Source organism: Mustelus asterias, chromosome 31 (assembly GCF_964213995.1).
Source record: "Mustelus asterias chromosome 31, sMusAst1.hap1.1, whole genome shotgun sequence".
Classification (NCBI taxonomy): domain Eukaryota; kingdom Metazoa; phylum Chordata; class Chondrichthyes; order Carcharhiniformes; family Triakidae; genus Mustelus; species Mustelus asterias.
In genome coordinates this window covers 2,137,377-2,152,128 of record NC_135831.1, presented here as the reverse complement: position 1 = coordinate 2,152,128, position 14,752 = coordinate 2,137,377, and positions in this window count along the sequence as shown.

Here is a 14,752-nt window from a genome sequence, read left to right as displayed (position 1 = left end):
CCCTGCTAATCCCCCTGAACTAAGGGGCAATTTAGCACGGCCAATCCCCCTAACCTGCACATCTTTGGACACTAAGGGGCAATTTAACACGGCCAATCCCCCTAACCTACACATCTTTGGACACTAAGGGGCAATTTAGCACGGCCAATCCACCTAACCTACACATCTGTGGACACTAAGGGGCAATTTAGCATGGCCAATCCCCCTAACCTGCACATCTTTGGACACTAAGGGGCAATTTAGCACGGCCAATCCCCCTAACCTACACATCTGTGGACACTAAGGGGCAATTTAGCACGGCCAATCCACCTAACCTACACATCTGTGGACACTAAGGGGCAATTTAGCATGGCCAATCCACCTAACCTACACATCTGTGGGCCCGATTTTACCAAAACCTCGCGCCCGTTTTCAGGAGCAAAATCGGGGTAAAGTTGGGCGTCGGGCCTATACCGCGATCTGCACCCGATTCCGAGCAGATCGCGGCTTTACCGACACCCGATTCGGGCGCGGGTCCGGCCTGCGTCCCAATCGGGCGGCCCGACAATTGACATTGACTCAATGAACCGCACGCCCAACGCTACCCCCAAATCCCACTTTACCGTCTTCTGGCCCGATCCGCGTCCGCGCTGTTACCGACCTGCAGAATAAAAGTCTGAAGTTGCCGCTGCAGCTTCCGGAGAGCGGGGTCAGAGACTGCAACAGCTCCCTGACCCAGGTCATCCTCTGGTCGGGGCGGGAGGGGGGTGGGAGGAGGAGAGGGGGTGTGACCGATCATCCCCTGGGGGGGGCAGGGGTGGTGGGGGGGCGGGGAGTGGGGAGGAGAGGGGGTGTGATGGATGGAGAGAGCAGGGGAGGATGGAGAGAGCGGGGGGGAGGATGGAGAGAGTGGGGGAGGATGGAGAGAGCGGGGGAGGAAGGAGAGAGCGGGGGGAGGATGGAGAGCGCGGGGGGAGGATGGAGAGAGCAGGGGAGGATGGAGAGAGAGGGGGGAGGATGGAAAGAGAGGGGGGAGGATGGAGAGAACGGGGGAGGATGGAGAGAGTGGGGGGAGGGTGGAGAGAGCGGGGGGAGGATGGAGAGAGCAGGGGGAGAATGGAGAGAGCGGGGGGAGGATGGAAAGAGAGGGGGGAGGATGGAGAGAGCGGGGGAGGATGGAGAGAGTGGGGGGAGGGTGGAGAGAGCGGGGGGAGGATGGAGAGAGCAGGGGGAGAATGTAAAGAGAGGGGGGAGGATGGAGAGAGCGGGGGAGGATGGAGAGAGTGGGGGGAGGGTGGAGGGAGCGGGGGGAGAATGGAGAGAGCGGGGGGAGGATGGGGACTGATACATTAATTTCAAGACAGACAGGTCAAGGGAGAGACAGAGGGAGATGTGGAAAGGGGAGAGACAGGGGGAGATGTGGAGAGGGGAGAGACAGAGGGAGATGCGGAGAGGGGAGGGACAGAGGGAGATGTGGAGAGGGGAGAGACAGAGGGAGATGTGGAGAGGGGAGGGACAGAGGGAGATGTGGAGAGGGGAGAGACGGGGGGAGATGTGGAGAGGGGAGAGACGGGGGGAGATGTGGAGAGGGGAGAGAGAGGGGGAGATGTGGAGAGGGGAGAGAGAGGGGGAGATGTGGAGAGGGGAGAGACAGGGGGAGGTATGGAGAGGGGAGAGACAGAGGGAGAAGTGGAGAGGGGAGAGAGAGGGGGAGATGTGGAGGGGGGAGAGACAGAGGGAGATGTGGAGAGGGGAGGGACAGAGGAAGATGTGGAGAGGGGAGAGACGGGGGGAGATGTGGAGAGGGGAGAGAGAGGGGGAGATGTGGAGAGGGGAGAGAGAGGGGGAGATGTGGAGAGGGGAGAGACAGGGGGAGGTGTGGAGAGGGGAGAGACAGAGGGAGAAGTGGAGAGGGGAGAGAGAGGGGGAGATGTGGAGGGGGGAGAGACAGAGGGAGATGTGGAGAGTGGAGAGACAGGGGAGGTGTAGAGTGGGGAGAGACAGGGGGAGATGTGGAGAGGGGGGAGACAGAGGGAGATGTGGAGAGGGGAGAGAGAGGGGGGATGTGGAGAGAGCGGCGGGAGATACAGGGGGAGATGTGGAGTGGGGGGTGAGACAGGGGGAGATGTGGAGAGAGCGGCGGGATATACAGGGGGAGATGTGGAGAGGGGGGAGACAGAGGGAGATGTGGAGTGGGGGGAGACAGAGGGAGATGTGGAGTGGGGGGAGACAGAGGGAGATGTGGAGTGGGGGGAGACAGAGGGAGATGTGGAGAGAGCGGCGGGAGATACAGGGGGAGATGTGGAGTGGGGGATGAGACGGGGGGGGGGGGGGGGGGCACGGACGATGTACCTGCCCGTTTATCTCGGATATATTCCACCATTCCGCCGTCAGTGTAAGCTTCGATTCTCTCCTCGGGATAGTCAATGGCTGCAACTGAAACAGCGAGAAAGTATTGGCAAAACCAACAGCTGCCATTCCCAAACCTCACATCAGCTTGTCCCAGAGTTCTTTCCAGCCCATCAGAACACAGCAATCAGCAAGTCAGACACAGCAAGATCCCACAAACAGCACTGAGGAATTAACCAATCTGTGAGAGTCAGGCCAATTGATGGGGTTAAATCTCACCCTCAGGAGGCTGGGCTCAAATCAAACTGGTCACTAAAATAACACAGTAAGGAGTCTCACAAACACCAGGTTAAAGTCCAACAGGTTTATTTGGTAGCAAATGCCACGAGCTTTCGGAGCGCTGCTCCTTCGTCAGATGGAGTGGAAATCTGCTCTCAAACAGGGCACAGAGACACAAAATCAAGTTACAGAATACTGATTAGAATGCAAATCTCATCTCCCCCTGTATCTTCCCCTGTATCTCCCCTGTATCTCCCTCTGTCTCTCCCCCCACCACATCTCCCTCTGTCTCTCACCTCTCCACATCTTCCCCTGTCTCTCCCCCCTCCACATCTCCCCCTGTCTCACCCCCCACTCCACATATCCCCCTGTCTCTCCCGCCGCTCTCTCCACATCTCCCCCTGTCTCTCCCCTCTCCACATCTCCCTCTGTCTCCCCCCTCTCCACATCTCCCTCTCTCTCACCTCCCCATATCTCAATCTGTCTCTCCCCTCTCCCCCTCTCTCTCCCCCCTCCACATCTCCCTCTGTCTCTCCCCTCTCCACATCTCCACCTGTCTCTCCCCCCTCCACATCTCCCCCTATCTCTCCCCTCTCCACATCTCCCCCTGTCTCTCCCCTCCACATCTCCCCCTGTCTCTCACCCGTCCACATCTTCCCCTGTCTGTCCCCTCTCCACATCTCCCTCTGTCTCTCCCCTCTCCACATCTCCCCCTGTGGGACTGGGAGTGTCTCAGAGGGAGGTGTTGACCAGTTAGAGAGAATCTCCATTACAAGGGAGGAAGTGTTAGGTTTTTTAGGTAACATTAAAACTGACAAATCCCCAGGGCCTGATGGCATCTATCCTAGACTGCTCAGGGAGACAAGACATGTAATTGCTGGGCCTCTGACGGAAATCTTTGTCTCTTCTTTGGACAGAGGTGAGGTCCCTGAGGATTGGAGGATAGCAAATGTGGTACCGTTATTAAGAAGGGTAGCAGGGATAACCCGGGTAATTATAGGTCAGTGAGCTTGACGTCCGTGGTAGGGAAGTTGTTGGAGAGGATTCTTAGAGACAGGATGTATGCGCATTTAGAACGGAACAATCTCTTTAGTGACAGACAGCATGGTTTTGTAAGAGGGAGGTCGTGCCTTACAAATTTGGTGGAGTTTTTGAGGAAGTGACAAAAACGGTTGACGAAGGAAGGGCCGTGGATGTCGTCTATATGGATTTCAGTAAGGCATTTGACAAAGTCCCTCATGGCAGGTTGGTTAAGAAGGTTAAGGCTCATGGGATACAAGGAGAGGTGGCTAGATGGGTGGAGAACTGGCTTGCCACAGGAGACAGAGGGTAGTGGTCGAAGGGTCTTTTTCCGGCTGGAGGTCTGTGACCAGTGGTGTTCCGCAGGGCTCTGTACTGGGACCTCTGCTATTTGTGATATATATAAATGATTTGGAAGAAGGTGTAACTGGTGTAATCAGCAAGTTTGCGGATGACACGAAGATGGCTGGACTTGGGGATAGCGAAGAGCATTGTCGGGCAATACAGCAGGATATAGATAGGCTGGAAAATTGGGCGGAGAAATGGCAGATGGAATTTAATCCAGATAAATGTGAAGTGATGCATTTTGAAAGAATTAATGTAGGGGGGAGTTATACAATAAATGGCAGAGTCATCAGGAGTATAGAAACACAGAGGGACCTGGGTGTGCAAGTCCACAAATCCTTGAAGGTGGCAGCACAGGTGGAGAAGGTGGTGAAGAAGGCATATGGTATGCTTGCCTTTATAGGACGGGGTATAGAGTATAAAAGCTGGAGTCTGATGTTGCAGCTGTATAGAACACTGGTTAGGCCACATTTGGAGTACTGCGTCCAGTTCTGGTCGCCGCACTACCAGAAGGACGTGGAGGCTTTAGAGAGAGTGCAGAGAAGGTTTACCAGGATGTTGCCTGGTATGGAGGGTCTGAGCTATGAGGAGAGATTGGGTAGACTGGGGTTGTTCTCCCTGGAAAGACGGAGAATGAGGGAGACCTAATAGAGGTGTACAAGATTATGAAGGGTATAGATAGGGTGAATGGTGGGAAGCTTTTTCCCAGGTCGGAGGTGACGATCACGAGGGGTCACGGGCTCAAGGTGAGAGGGGCGAAGTATAACTCAGATATCAGAGGGACGTTTTTTACACAGAGGGTGGTGGGGGCCTGGAATGCGCTGTCAAGTAGGGTGGTGGAGGCAGACATGCTGGCATTGTTTAAGACTTGCCTGGATAGTCACATGAGCAGCCTGGGAATGGAGGGATACAAATGATTGGTCTTGTTGGACCGAAGGGCCTGTTTCCTGTGCTGTACTGTTCTTTGTACTTTGTTCTTTTTATCTCCCTCTGTCTCTCTCCCCTCCACATCTCCCCCTATCTCTCCCCTCTCCACATCTCCCTCTGTCTCTCCCCCCTCCACATCTCCCTCTGTCTCTCCCCCCTCCACATCTCCCTCTGTCTCTCTCCCCTCCACATCTCCCCCTATCTCTCCCCTCTCCACATCTCCCTCTGTCTCTCCCCCCTCCACATCTCCCTCTGTCTCTCCCCCCTCCACATCTCCCTCTGTCTCTCCCCCCTCCACATCTCCCTCTGTCTCTCTCCCCTCCACATCTCCCCCTATCTCTCCCCTCTCCACATCTCCCTCTGTCTCTCCCCTCTCCACATCTCCCCCTCTCTCCCCCCCTCCACATCCCCTCTGACAGTGCGGCACTCCCTCAGTACTGACCCTCTGACAGTGCGGCACTCCCTCAGCACTGACCCTCTGACAGTGCGGCGCTCCCTCAGTACTGACCCTCTGACAGTGCGGCACTCCCTCAGCACTGACCCTCTGACAGTGCGGCGCTCCCTCAGCACTGACCCTCTGACAGTGCGGCACTCCCTCAGCACTGACCCTCTGACAGTGCGGCGCTCCCTCAGCACTGACCCTCTGACAGTGCGGCACTCCCTCAGCACTGACCCTCTGACAGTGCGGCACTCCCTCAGCACTGACCCTCTGACAGTGCGGCACTCACTCAGCACTGACCCTCTGACAGTGCGGCACTCCCTCAGCACTGACCCTCTGACAGTGCGGCACTCACTCAGCACTGACCCTCTGACAGTGCGGCACTCCCTCAGCACTGACCCTCTGACAGTGCGGCACTCCCTCAGCACTGACCCTCTGACAGTGACTCCGAGGTTTGAGTTCTAACCAACGTTGTTTAAAAGTCTGTTACACAGTAGCGGGAGGCCATTCAGCCCATCAAGTCTCTTCTACCTGTCAATGAGCTGATGACTGATTTTCAGCCTTACTCCATTCCCGCTCTCGTGCTGCCTGGCGCTTTATACATTTGGATTGGCAAAATCCATCACTCTTCCATTCAGAGTCAGTCACTGCTCTGACATTATTCACCATTTCCAGAGAGAGTTCCAGCTTTCTCCCACCCTTGGTCGGGAAGCCTTTCGGAATTCCATTGGTCCTGGTGTTTCCTCTGAACCAGAATTGTTTCCCATTCTCACGCAGCTCACACTTATCCGTGTCCCATTCCCTTTGGAGAGTTTCACACAAACCTGTGCGCGCACACACACACACACACACACACACACACTCACTCAGGCACATACACACACACACACACACACACACTCAAACATGTACACATCTACACACTCAAACACACAAACATGTGTGTGTGCACACTCAAATACATACACACACACACGCTCAGACATACATATACACACTCAAATATGTACACATATACACACTCAAACACACACACGTGTGTGTGCACACTCAAAAACACGCACACATGTGCACAGACACACACACACGCACTAATTCGCATGTGCGTGCAAATTCAGACATGCACAAACTCAAATACGTACATATACACACTCAAACACAAACATGTGTGTGTGCACACACTCAGACACGCGCACACACTCAATCACACACATATACACACTCAGACACGCGCACACACTCAAGCACACGCATGTACACACTCAAACACACACATGTACACACTCAAACATACACATGTACACGCTCAATCACACACATGTACACGCTCAAGCACACACTCAAACACACACATATACACACTCAAACACACACATACACACTCAAACACACACATATACACACTCAAACACACACATACACACTCAAACACACACATATACACACTCAAACACACACATATACACACTCAAACACACACATATACACACACATATACCACTCAAACACACACATACACACTCAAACACACACATATACACACTCAAACACATGTGCACACACTCAGACATGCACACAGAAACAGACACCCACACAAACTCACAAACGCACGCACACAGACGTGCACACAAATTGACACGTGCACACACACCCAAACACACGCAGCACACACACACACACGCACACACAGATGCATGAACACAGACACGCATTAAGAACATGCACACTCGCAAACACACACGCAGATCCACGTGCACACACACACACACACACATGCACACTCACGATCATACATGTCACAGTACAATCAGTGACAGGCCGCGAACATAAAAGGGAATCCCAAAGTCTTCTATAGCCGGATCATTGGCAAAAGGAGTCGGGCCCATTCGGGACCAATGGGGGGATTTACGGATAGAGGCAGGGGAATAGCCGAGGAACAAAATGAATCTTTCCATCGATCTTCACCAAGGAAGAAGGGGCTCCCACATCCCAGCGAGAGAGGAGGTAGCTGAGACGGGTAAGAAGGAGGCAGTGAGATGGATGTTGGTTGGTCAGTCACTGGGACCAGATCAGATACATCGGGAATCTCAAAGGAATGAGAAATTGCCGCAGCAAGGGTTATAATTTTCCAGGATTCCTGAACATGGGGGGCAGTGCTGGAGAATTGCCGACACTCCGCCCGTGTCCAAAAACCAGGCAAAAGGGTAAACCCAGCGACCATTGGGCGGTCTATTTAACCTCGGGGTTGGGGAAACTTCTAGAAATGACAATCCGGGACTAAGTTAACTGTCACCCCGACCCCGAGCGTGGAAGAATTAACAATGGCCACAGATTGGCTCAGGGCAAATTGTGTTCGGCTAACTTTGGTTGAGGTTTTTGGATGAGGTAACAGAGGGTTGATGTGGGTAATGTGGTGGATGTGGTGTATATAGACCTCTCCGAAAGGGCTGTGACAAGGGTCGGACTTTTACCGGCACGAGGTGGGCGTCGCTCGGAGAACGGCATTCTCCCTCGGCCTCGGGCGGTGTCGTACGAACCTCGGACAGGAGTGCCGATAAAATTCCACCCAAAGTGTCACAAATTAGACTCTTCTGAAGTGCATGGAATAAAGGGAGCAGTGAGAAAACGGGGATACAAGGCTGGCCCAGTGACACGAAGCACAGAGGGGGTGGAAGGAACAACTGTTTAAAGTTTTAAAGTTTATTTATTAGTGTCACAACTAAGACTTACGTTAACCCTGCAATGAAGTTACTGTGAAAATCGCCCAGTAGCCACACTCCGGCGCCTGTTCGGGTAACACTGAGGGAGAATTTAGCACGGCCAATGCACCTATCATAGAAGAATCATAGAATCCCTACAGTGCAGGTGGCCATTTGGCCCAGCGAGTCTGCACCGACCACAATCCCACTCAAGCCCTATTCCCGTAACCCCATATATTTACCCTGCTAATCTCCCCAACACTGAGGGGTAATTTAGCACGGCCAATCCACCTAACCCGCACATCTTTGGACACTAAGGGGCAATTTAGCATGGCCAATCCCCCTAACCTGTACATCTTTGGACACTAAGGGGCAATTTAGCACGACCAATCCCCCTAACCTACACATCTTTGGACACTCAGGGACAATTCAACATGGCCAATCCCCCTAACCTACACATCTTTGGACACTAAGGGGCAATTTAGCATGGCCAATCCCCCTAACCTGTACATCTTTGGACACTAAGGGGCAATTTAGCATGGCCAATTCCCCTAACCTACACATCTTTGGACACTAAGGGACAATTCAGCATGGCCAATCCACCTAACCTGCACATCTTTGGACACTAAGGGGCAATTTAGCAATGGCCAATCAACCTAAGCTGCACATCTTTGCAGTGTGGGAGGAAACCGGAGCACCCGGAGGAAACCCACGCAGACACGGGGAGAATGTGCAGACTCCGCACAGACAGTGACCCGAGCCGGGAATCGAACCCAGGTCCCTGGCGCTGGGAGTCAGCGGTGCTAACCCACTGTGCCGCCCATCGGACTGGGGGGTAACGATACACAGTGCAGGACATGCAATGGGTGCAATTCTACCCCTGGGGAAGCAATAAATAAGACATTTTAATCGGAGAGGCAAGATAAAAGGCTTTTAATTCTCAATAGGATGCAGGGGCAGAGAGAGAGACCTGGGGGACATATCATTGATGGTGGCACGTTGGAGCTGTACAAAATTTTGGTTACACCACCTAGATGTTTCCTGGGCTGGAGAGCTTTAGTTACAAGGCGGGATTGGATAGGCTGGGGTTGTTTTCCTTGGAGTGAGGGGTGGGGGGGACACGATTGAGATGTATAAAATTAGGAGGAGCTTAGATAGATAGACAGGAAGAAACTTTTCCCCTTGGTAGGAGGGACCAATAACATGGGCATAGGTTAAAGGTCGGGCACGGAAGGTTGAGAGGGGCCCATGAGGAGAAGCATTTTCACCCAGAGGGTGTTGAGAGTCTGGAACTCGCTCCCTGGAAGAATGGCAGAGGCGGAAACACTCACAACAATTAAGAAGCATTTGACCAGAAAGTTCAACTGGACTCTCCACATAAACACAGGGGCGACCAGAGCAGGTCAGAGGCTGGGAATCCTGCGGTGAGTAACTCACCTCCTGACTCCCCCCAAAGCCTGTCCACCATCTACAAGGCACAAGTCAGGAGTGTGATGGAATACTCCCCACTTGCCTGGATGGAGCGGCTCCCAACAACACTCAAGAAGCTCGACACCATCCAGGACAAAGCAACCCCGCTTGATTGGCCCCCCATCCACAAACACTCACTCCCTCCACCACCGACGCTCAGTAGCAGCGTGTGTACCATCTACAAGATGCACCGCAGCGACTCACCAAGGCTCTATAGGCAGCACCTTCCAAACCCATGACCACTTCCATCTAGAAGGACAAGGGCAGCAGATACCTGGGAACGCCCCCACCTGCAAGTTCCCCTCCGAGCCACTCACCATCCTGACTGGGAAATATATCGCCGTTCCTTCGCAGTCGCTGGGTCAAAATCCTGGAATTCCCTCCCTAACGGCATTGTGGGTCAACCCACAGCACGTGGACTGCAGCGATTCAAGATGGCGGCTCACCACCACCTTCTCAAGGGGCAACTAGGGATGGGCAAGAAATGCTGGCCCAGCCAGCGACACCCAGGTCCCACCAATGAATAAAATAAAAGGTGCACGCTTGCAATGCAGAGACATATACGGCCATGGGCCAAGTGATGGAGCATAGAACATAGAACATCACAGCGCTGTACAGGCCCTTCGGCCCTCAATGTTGCACCGACCAGTGAAACCAATCTAAAGCCCCTCTAATCTACACTATTCCAATATCATCCATATGTTTATCCAATAACTATATAAATGCCTTTAATGTTGACGAGTCCACTACTGTTGCAGGCAGGGCATTCCACGCCCTTACTAGTCTCTGAGTAAAGAACCTACCTCTAACATCTGTCCTATATCTCTCACCCCTCAATTTAAAGCTATGTCCCCTCGTGCTAGCCAACACCATCCGAGGAAAAAGGCTCTCACTGTCCACCCTATCTAATCCTCTGATCATCTTGTATGCCTCTATTAAGTCACCTTTTAACCTTCTTCTCTCTAACGAAAACAGCCTCAAGTCTCTCAGCCTTTCCTCATAAGACCTTCCCACCATACCAGGCAACATCCTGGTAAATCTCCTCTGCACCCTTTCCAACGCTTCCACATCTTTCCTATAATGCGGCGACCAGAACTGTACGCAATACTCCAAATGCGGCCGCACCAGAGTTTTGTACAGTTGCAACATGACCTCCTGGCTCTGAAACTCAATCCCTCTACCAATAAAAGCTAACACACCGTACACCTTCTTAACAACCCTATCAACCTGGGTGCCAACTTTCAGGGATCTATGCACATGGACACCAAGATCCCTCTGTTCATCCACACTACCAAGTATCTTACCATTAGCCCAGTACTCTGTATTCCTGTTACTCCTTCCAAAGTGAATCACCTCACACTTTTCTGCATTAAACTCCATTTGCCACCTCTCAGCCCAGCTCAGCAGCTTATCTATGTCCCTCTGTAACCTGCCACTTCCCTCCGCACTGTCCACAACTCCACCGACTTTAGTGTCATCCGCAAATTTACTAACCCATCCTTCTACGCCCTCATCCAGGTCATTTATAAAAATGACAAACAGCAGTGGCCCCAAAACAGATCCTTGCGGTACACCACTAGTAACTGAACTCCAGGATGAATATTTCCCATCAACCACCACCTCTGTCTTCTTACAGCTAGCCAATTCCTGATCCAAACCACTAAATCACTCTCAATCCCATGCCTCCGTATCTTCTGCAATAGCTTACCGTGGGGAACCTTATCAAAGGCTTTACTGAAATCCATATACACCACATCAACCGCTTTACCCTCATCCACCTCTTTGATCACCTTCTCTAAGAACTCAATAAGGTTTGTGAGGCACGACCTACCCTTCACAAAACCGTGCTGACTCTCCCTAATCAAATTATTCCTTTCCAGGTGATTATAAATCCTATCTCTTATAATCCTTTCCAAAACTTTGCCCACAACAGAAGTAAGGCTCACCGGTCTATAATTACCAGGGTTGTCTCTACTCCCCTTCTTGAACAAGGGGACAACATTTGCTATCCTCCAGTCTTCTGGCGCTATTCCTGTAGACAATGACAACACAAAGATCAAAGCCAAAGGCTCTGCAATCTGCTCTCTAGCCTCCCAGAGAATCCTAGGATAAATCCCATCCGGCCCAGGGGACTTATCTATTTCACACTTTCCAGAATTGCTAACACCTCCGCCTTATGAACCTCAATCCTGTCTAGTCCAATAGCCTGTATCTCAGTATTCTCCTCGACAACATTGCCTTTTTCCTGAGTGAATACTGACGAAAAATATTCATTTAGCGCCACTCCTATCTCTTCGGACTCCACGCACAACTTCCCACTCCTGTCCTTGACTGGCCCTAATCTTACCCTAGTCATTCTTTTACTCCTGACATACCTATAGAAAGCTGTAGGGTTTTCCTTGATCCTACCTGCCAAAGACTTCTCATGTCCCCTCCTGGCTCTTCTTAACTCTCTCTTTAGTTCCTTCCTGGCTAACTTGTAACTCTCAAGCGCCCTAACTGAGCCTTCACGTCTCATCTTTACATAAGTCTCCTTCTTGCTCTTCACAAGAGATTCAACTTCTTGAGTAAACCACGGTTCCCACGCTCGACCACTTCCTCCCTGCCTGACAGGTACACACTTATCAAGAACATGCAGTAGCTGTTCCTTGAACAAGGTCCACATTTCAATTGTGCCCATCCCCTGCCATTTCCTTCCACATCCTATGCATCCTAAATCACGCCTAATCGCATCATAATTTCCTTTCCCCCAGCTATAACTCTTGCCCTGCGGTATATACCTACCCCTTTCCATCGCTAAAGTAAACGTAACCGAATTGTGGTCACTATCACCAAAGTGTTCACCTACACTTTGGTGGAATAGGGGATTAGAATAGTTGGGTGGTTTGTCTTTGACCAGCAGAGACGCGATGGGCTGAAGGGCCTTCTGTGATGTAGACCTCCATGACTCAACTAGAGTACTGTGCGCAGTTCTGGTCGCCACACGATCGGAAGGGTGTGATTAAACTGGACAGGGTGCAGAGGAGATTCACCAGGATGCTGCCTGGGCTGGAGCGTTTCAGCTCGGAAGAGAGGCTGGTTAAGCTGGAGGTGTTTTCCTTACAACAGAGAAGGCTGAGGGGCGACCAAATCGAGGTGTACAAAATTGAGGGGTGTGGACAGGGTGGGTAGGAAGGAGACCGACCGTTTGGGGGGTCCCCAATTGCCCCCCCCCCCCCCCCCTTCACTCCAGCGGGGTCTTGCTAGTTCCCCAAAAGTGGGGTGCTAGTCTGGAGTGAAACACTCCGATCTGGAGTGGGGGGGGAAGAGGCTCGCAGCCCTGGAGACTCCAGTCCCAGGCCCGCTAATCACATCTAAATGACTTTGAGATTCTAATTTAAATTATGCCTGGAGCTCCGGACCGATTCCCGGTGCTGGGAGAGGTGCTTGGGGCCGGAAGCCCAGCCCAGATAAGAACATAAGAAATAGGAGCAGGAGTAGGCCATCTAGCCCCTCGAGCCTGCCCCGCCATTCAATAAGATCATGGCTGATCTGACGTGGATCAGTTCCACTTACCCGCCTGATCCCCATAACCCCTAATTCCCTTACCGATCAGGAATCCATCTATCCGTGATTTAAACATATTCAACGAGGTAGCCTCCACCACTTCAGTGGGCAGAGAATTCCAGAGATTCACCACCCTCTGAGAGAAGAAGTTCCTCCTCAACTCTGTCCTAAACTGACCCCCCTTTATTTTGAGGCTGTGCCCTCTAGTTCTAGCTTCCTTTCTAAGTGGAAAGAATCTCTCCACCTCTACCCTATCCAGCCCCTTCATTATCTTATAGGTCTCTATAAGATCCCCCTTCAGCCTTCTAAATTCCAACGAGTACAAACCCAATCTGTTCAGTCTCTCCTCATAATCAACACCCCTCATCTCTGGTATCAACCTGGTGAACCTTCTCTGCACTCCCTCCAAGGCCAATATATCCTTCCGCAAATAAGGGAACCAATACTGCACACAGTAGGGAGCAGCTGTTTCCCTTAGTTGAAGGGTCAGTCACGAGGGGACACAAGTTAAAAGTGAGGGTGGGAGGTTTGGGGGTGGGATGTGAGGAAAACCTTTTTACTCAGAGGGTGGAGGGGGGTCTGGAATGCGCTGCCTGGGAGGGGGGTGGAGGCGGGATGCCTCACACCCTTTAAAAAGTATCCGGATGAGCACTTGGCGCATCATAACATTCAGGGCTACGGGCCAAGTGCTGGCAAGTGGGATTAGGTGGGCAAGTCAGGGCATTTCATGTGTTGGGACGGGCTCGATGGGCCGAAGGGCCTATTCTGCACTGTAGGATTCTGCGATTCTGATTCTGAGAGAGAAAACAAGGTTCAGAGGAGATTTATTCAGGAACAGGAGTGGCCTGAACAGATCGAGAGAGAAACTCTTCCCATTAGCTTGAGGTGGTGTTCTGGATTTAAGGCAAGCGGCAAAACAGCAAAGGGCAACTTGATGTTCTAAACACAGCGAGTGGCTCCAACATTGGAACACAAGATCCGAAAGCCTGGTGGAGATGGATCGAATCGAGACTTTCTCAAGGGATTTGGATTAACGCTGGGGGAAGAGAAGGGGAATTGGCAGGAAAGTAGGGTTCGCTAGCACGGACTCGAGGGGCCAAATAGACTCCTGTGTGGTGTAAGCATTCTATGATTCCATAACCAGAGTTATTTACCAAAAACATTTCTTGTTGCAGGCTGGATAAGGTAGAGAAGGTAGTCAAGAAGGCATACGGCATGCTTGCCTTCATCGGCCGGGGCATTGAGTTTAAAAATTGGCAAGTCATGTTGCAGCTTTATAGAACCTTAGTTAGGTCGCACTTGGAATATAGTGTTCAATTCTGGTCGCCACACAACCAGAAGGATGTGGAGGCTTTGGAGAGGGTACAGAAAAGATTTACCAGGATGTTGCCTGGTATGGAGGGCATTAGCTATGAGGAGAAGTTGGGTAAACTCGGTTTGTTCTCACTGGAACGATGGAGGTTGAGGGGGGTGACCTGATAGAGGTTTACAAGATTATGAGGGGCATGGACAGAGTGGATAGTCAGATGCTCTTTCCTAGGGTAGAAGAGTCAAGTACTCGGGGACACGGGTTGAAGGTGCGTGGGGAAAAGTTTAGAGGAGATGTGCGAGGTAAGTTTTTTTACACAGAGGGGGGTGAGTGTCTGGAACGCGCTGCCCGGGGAGGTGGTGGGAGCAGGTACGATAGCGGCGTTTAAGG